The sequence below is a fragment of the Tachyglossus aculeatus genome, chromosome 11, assembly GCF_015852505.1.
Source record: "Tachyglossus aculeatus isolate mTacAcu1 chromosome 11, mTacAcu1.pri, whole genome shotgun sequence".
In the NCBI taxonomy this organism is placed as follows: Eukaryota; Metazoa; Chordata; class Mammalia; order Monotremata; family Tachyglossidae; genus Tachyglossus; species Tachyglossus aculeatus.
The window spans coordinates 14,403,846-14,410,457 of record NC_052076.1 but is presented as its reverse complement, the minus strand read 5'-3'; positions in this window follow the sequence as shown (position 1 = coordinate 14,410,457).

Genomic DNA, 6,612 nt, shown 5'->3' with positions numbered 1-6,612 from the left:
GTACAGTGCCTGGCACATCGTAAGCGCTTAACAAATACCACCGCTGCTATTATTATTAATAGTATTATTAGTATTAAATGCCTGTGCCGGTCTCATGGGGTCAAAGCCCTCAAGGAGCTTACAGTCTAAAGGGAAGACAGGGGTTATGGTCTGGGGTGAAGAAAAATGAAGCAGGGAAGGTCTGGAAAGGGTAGAGTTTCACAAGGGCACTGAAAATCGGGAAATGTTTGAAGCAGGTGGTTGTTCGCGGCAGGAGGGAGACGGGGAACATGGAGCCAGGTGGAAAACGCAAGAAGAGTCTGCTCCGGGGCAGGGTGGGAGGAGAGTTGAGGGGGAGAGGTGATAAAATGCTCTGACGCCAAGGGTCAGGAGATTTCGTTTGATGCGGACGGGAATGGGTGACCATTGGAAGTTGGCAAGGAGCAGAATGACATTTTAGAAAAGTGGTCGGGGCCACGGAATGCGTAGCCATGGGGTGGTGAGTTCCCCCAGGGTGGGGGGAATTGTCTACTGATTCCATTGTACTCTCCCAAGCGCTTACACAAGTCGGTGTGCAATAGATGCTACTGATTTTTGTACTCTCCCAAGCACTTACACAAGTAGGCGTGCAATAGATGCTATTGATTTTGGAGGGGAGGGGACGGACTGGAGGGTGGCGGTGACAGTCCAGTGGAAAGGAGAACACTGCTCAGAGAAGCAGGAGCCCCCCGCTCTACCCGGTTCTCCCATCTGGGACCGTGCCACCAGTAGCGAAGGTCCGTTGGCAGGACCGCTCCCCCAGCTCGTTCCACGATAGACAGGCGCGGCAGGGATCGGGAAAAACAGCTAATGGTGGACAGCGAAACCACAGCGTTTACTGGGCCTCCCGGGTCACGGCAGCACGGCTTCGGCCTTAATGTTGTGGTCACTTTGGCCTTCAGTGGGTCTGTCGGGAAAAAAACCAGCCCGGCCCTCGGGTGAACTTTGCAACAGATTACAGCCCCGCCTCTCTGCTTGTTGCCCTCCGTGGCCTAGCCAGATCTCGACTAAATGGCCCTGGGTAATAAGAATAATAAGAATAATAATGGTATTTGTTAATGATGATGGCATTTGTTAAGCGCTTACTATGTGCAAAGCACTGTTCTAAGCGCTGAGGAGGAAACAAGGTGATCAGGTTGTCCCACGTGGGGCTCACAGTCTTCATCCCCATTTTCCAGATGAGGGAACTGAGGCCCAGAGAAGTGAAGTGACTTGCCCAAAGTCACACAGCTGACAGTTGGCGGAGCCGGGATTCGAACCCATGACCTCTGATTCCCAAGCCTGGGCTCTTCCCACTGAACCACGCTGCTTCTCAGTTGTTGCTGCATCAGTTGGGTGGTACAACTGGTGGCTTCCTGCAGGTATCTCTGGCCCTCATTCTTGATGAGACTGTGGATAGAGGACTTTTTAATTCATTCATTCATTCAGTTGTATTTACTGGGCGTTTACTGTGTGCAGAGCACTGGACTAAGCGCTTGGAAAGTACAATTGGGTAACAGAGACCATCCCTACCCAACAACGGGATTTTTTAAGGCAGCCATAGAGTACTGGGCTCCGCCACTTGTCTGCTGTGTGACCTTGGGTAAGTCACTTCATTTCTCTGTGCCTCAGTTGCCTCATCTGTAAAATGGGGATCAGGACTGTGAGCCCCACGTGGGACAACCTGATGACCTTGTATCTCCCCCAGCGCTTGGCACATAGCGCTTAACAAATACCATCATTATTATTATTATCATTATTAATACGGCACCCCTCCATGTAGTGCAGATTTTCAGCAGTAATAGACCCCGTGGCTCAGTGGCAAGAGCCCGGGTTTGGGAGTCGGAGGTCATGGGTTCTAATCCTGCCTCCATCACTTGTCTGCTGTGTGACCCTGGGCAAGTCACTTCACCTCTCTGGGCCTCAGTTTCCTCATCTGTAAAATGGGGGTTAAGACTGAGCCGCATGTGGGACAACCTGATTGCCTTATAATAATAACAGTATTAAGTGCTTACTATGTGCAAAGCACTGTTGTAAGCGCTGGGGTAGGTAATAATAACGATGGCATTTACTATGTGCAAAGCACCGTTGTAAGCGCTGGGGAGGTTACAGGGTGATCAGGTTGTCCCACGGGGGGCTCACGATCTTCATCCCCATTTTCCAGATGAGGAAACTGAGGCCCAGAGAAGTGAAGTGACCTGCCCCGTCACTCAGCTGACAATTGGCGGAGCTGGGATTTGAACCCGTGACCTCTGACTCCAAAGCCCGGGCTCTTTCCACTGAGCCACATTGTTAAGCACTTACTAGCTTATACGGGAGAAGCAGCGTGGCTCAATGGAAAGAGCCCGGGCTTTGGAGTCAGAGGTCACGGGTTCAAATCCCAGCTCCACCAATTGTCAGCTGTGTGACCTGGGGCAAGTCACTTCACTTCTCTGGGCCTCAGTGACCTCATCTGGAAAATGGGGATGAAATAATAATAATATAATAATGGCATTTGTTAAGCGCTTACTATGTGCCAAGCACTGTTCTAAGCGCTGGGGGAGGTACAGGGTAATCAGGTTGTCCCATGTGGGGCTCACAGTCTTAATCCCCATTTTACAGATGAGGTAGCTGAGGCCCAGAGAAGTTAAGTGACTTGCCCAAGGTCACACAGCTGACAAGTGGTGGAGCCGGGATTAGAACCCACGACCTCTGACTCTCAGGCCTGTGCCCTTTCCACTGAGCCCCGTGAGACAACCTGATCACCTTGTAACCTCCCCAGCGCTTAGAACAGTGCTTTGCACATAGTAAGCGCTTAATAAATGCCATCATTATTATTATTATTATCACTATGAGCCAAACACTGTTCTATGCGTTGGGGTATGATGATGATGGCATTTATTAAGCGCTTACTATGTGCAAAGCACTGTTCTAAGCGCTGGGGAGGTTACGAGGTGATCAGGTTGTCCCACATGGGACTCACAGTCAATCCCCATTTTACAGATGAGGTAACTGAGGCACAGAGAAGTGAAGTGACTTGCCCAAAGTCACACAGCTGACAGTTGGCAGAGTGGGGTATATACAAGGTCATCTCCCACAGCGCTTATAACAATGCTTGGTGCTTTGCACATAGTAAGCGTCTAACAAGTGAGCCCACTGTTGGGTAGGGACCGTCTCTAGATGTTGCCAACTCGGACTTCCCAAGCGCTTAGTACAGTGCTCTGCACACAGTAAGCGCTCAATAAATACGATTGAATGAATGAATGAATGGATGAGCAAATACCATGATTATTGTTATTATAATCCGCCCCTCAGGAGAGCAAAAAGCAGGGCGGGTGGGGGGGAGAGTCAGGCCGATCCCATTCATAAAAGATCGGCCGGGGGCCCTCGCCGCTCATTGGTCCGGGCCGGGGATGCTGGCCGCTCATTGGCTCGGGCCTGAGGAGCCCTCGCCGCTCATTGGTCCGGGCCCTAGGGGGGCGGGGCCCGCCCGACGTGCAGGGGTGTGGACCGACCCATGCTTCGCTGGAGCGGGGGGGCGTTCCCTCCTCCTTCCTGCGCAGGCGCCCCCCTTCCCCGCCTTAGTTCCGTCCCGTCCCCCCCTCGGGCCTGGGGAGGAGATGGTACGGCCCGCCTTCCCCCTCACCGCCCTCCCTCAGCACCGCCCCGTTGGCCGCCATCTTGGTGCGCAGGGCTAGTCATTCATTCATTCATTCATTCATTCACTCCATAGTATTTATTGGGCGCTTACTGGGTGCACAGCACTGTACTAAGCGCTTGGGGAGTACAAAGTGGCAACAGAGACACGGCCCCCACCCAACAACGGGCTCACAGTCTAGAAGGGGGAGCCAGATGACACAGCAAAGCAAGTAGAAAGGCGTCAATAGCATCAATATGAATAGATCATAATAATACTGGTATTTGTTAAGCGCTTACTATGTGCCAGGCACTGTTCTAAGCGCTGGGGTTGATACAGGGTGATCAGGTGGTCCCACGAGGGGCTCACAGTCTTCATCCCCGTTTTACAGATGAGGTAACTGAGGCCCAGAGAAGAATAATGTTCATTCAATCGTATTGAGCGCTTACTGTGTGCAGAGCACTGGACTAAGCGCTTGGGAAGTACAAGTTGGCAACATACTCATTCAATCGTATTTATTGAGCGTTTACTGTGTTCAGAGCACTGTACTAAGCGCTTGGGAAGTCCAAGTTGGCAACATATAGCGACTGCCCCTAGCCAACAGTGGGCTCACAGTCTAGAAGGGGGAGACAGACAACAAAACAAAACCAACATAATGTTGGTATTTGTTAAGCGCTTACTATGTGCCAAGCACTATCATAAGCGCTGGGGTTCATTCAATCGTATTTATCGGGCGCTTACTGTGTGCAGAGCACTGGACTAAGAGCTTGGGAAGTACAAATTGGCAACATATAATTAATTCATTCATTCAATCGTATTTATTGAGCACTTACTGTGTGCAGAGCACTGTACTAAGCGCTTGGGAAGTCCAAGTTGGCAACATATAGAGACGGCCCCTACCCAACAGTGGGCTCACAGTCTAGAAGGGGGAGACAGACAACAAAACAAAACCAACGTAATGTTGGTATTTGTTAAGCGCTTACTATGTGCCAAGCACTGTCATAAGCACTGGGGTTCATTCAATCGTATTTATTGGGCGCTTACTGTGTGCAGAGCACTGTACTAAGAGCTTGGGAAGTACAAGTTAGCAACATAATGTTGGTATTTGTTAAGCGCTTAGCATGTGCCAAGCACTGTCATAAGCACTGGAGTTCATTCATTCAATCGTATTTATTGAGCGCTTACTGTGTGCAGAGCACTGTACTGAGCGCTTGGGAAGTACAAGTTGGCAACAGATAGAGACGGTCCCTACCCAGCAGTGGGCTCACAGTCTAGAAGGTGTGTGCAGAACACTGGACTAAGCGCTTGGGAAGTGCAAGAGAAGAAGCAGCGTGGCTCAGTGGAAAGAGCCTGGGCTTGTGAGTCAGTGGTAATGGGTTCAAATTCCGACTCCACCAATTGTCAGCTGTGTGACTTTGGGCAAGTCACTTCACTTCTCTGGGCCTCAGTTCCCTCATCTGTCAAAGGGGGATGAAGACTAGGAGCCCCCACTGTGGGACAACCTGATCACCTTGTAACCTCCCGAAGCGCTTAAAACAGTGCTTGGCACATAGTAAGTGCTTAATAAATGCCATCATTATTATTATTATAAATCGGCTCTGCCGTCCACCCCCGGCCCACATCCTCCCTCTGGCCTGGAATGCCCTCCCTCCTCACATCCTCCAAACCAGCTCTCTTCCTCCCTTCAAAGCCCTACTGAGAGCTCACCTCCTCCAGGAGGCCTTCCCACCCTGAGCACCCCCTTATCCTCTCCTTCTCCTCCCCATCACCCCCTCTCCCTCCCCACAGCACTGGTCTATATTTGTACGTAGCCATTATCTGATTAATGATGTGTATGTAGCTATAATTCTATAGCTTGGCCACGTTACTTAACTTCTCTGAGCCTCAGTTCCCTCATCTGTAAAATGGGGATGAAGACCGTGAACCCCACGTGGGACAACCTGATCACCTTGTATTCCCCCGCCAGTGCTTAGAACAGTGCTTTGTACATAGTAAGTGCTTAACAAATTTATTTATTTGTACATATTTATTGTATTTATTTTGTTAATATGTTTTGTTCTCTGTCTCCCCCTTCTAGACTGTGAGCCAGCTGTTGGGTAGGGACCGTCTCTAGATGTTGCCAACTTGGACTTCCCAAGCGCTTAGTACAGTGCTCTGCACACAGTAAGCGCTCAGTACAGTGCTCTGCTCACAGTAAGCGCTCAATAAGTACGATTGAATGAATGAATGAATGAATAGTGCTTTGCACATAGTAAGCGTTTAATAAATGCTATCATTATTATTATTATGGGTTCAAATCCCGGCTCCGCCAATCATCAGCTGGGTGACTCTGGGAGGCCTTCCCAGACTGAGCCCCCTCCTTCCTCTCCCCATCCTCCTCCTCCCCATCCCCCTAGCCTTACCTCCTTCCCCTCCCCACAGCACCTGTATATATGTATTTGTATGGATTTATTACTCTATTTATTTATTTTATTTGTACATATTTATTCTACTTATTTTATTTTGTTAATATGTTTTGTCTTGTTGTCTGTCTCCCCCTTCTAGACTGTGAGCCCACTGTCGGGTAGGGACCGTCTCTAGATGTTGCCGACTTGTACTTCCCAAGCATTTAGTACAGTGCTCTGCACACAGTAAGCACTCAATCAATACGATTGGATGAGTGAATGAATGAATGAATGAATGAATGAATGAATGTGCCTCAGTTCCCTCATCTGTAAAATGGGGATGAAGACTGAGAGCCCCGCTGTGGGACAGCCTGATCACCTTGTAACCTCCCCAGCGCTTAGAACAATGCTTTGCACATAGGAAGCGCTTAATAAATGCCATCATTATTATTGTCATTATTATTAATAAATATGATTGAATGAATGACTGAATGGGAGCGCTGGGCGGGGCGGACCGTACCAAGGGGCCTGTGCTCTTTCCTCTGAGCCACGCTGCTTCTCTAATAATTTATAATAATAATAATAATGATGGCATTTATTAAGCGTTTACTGTGT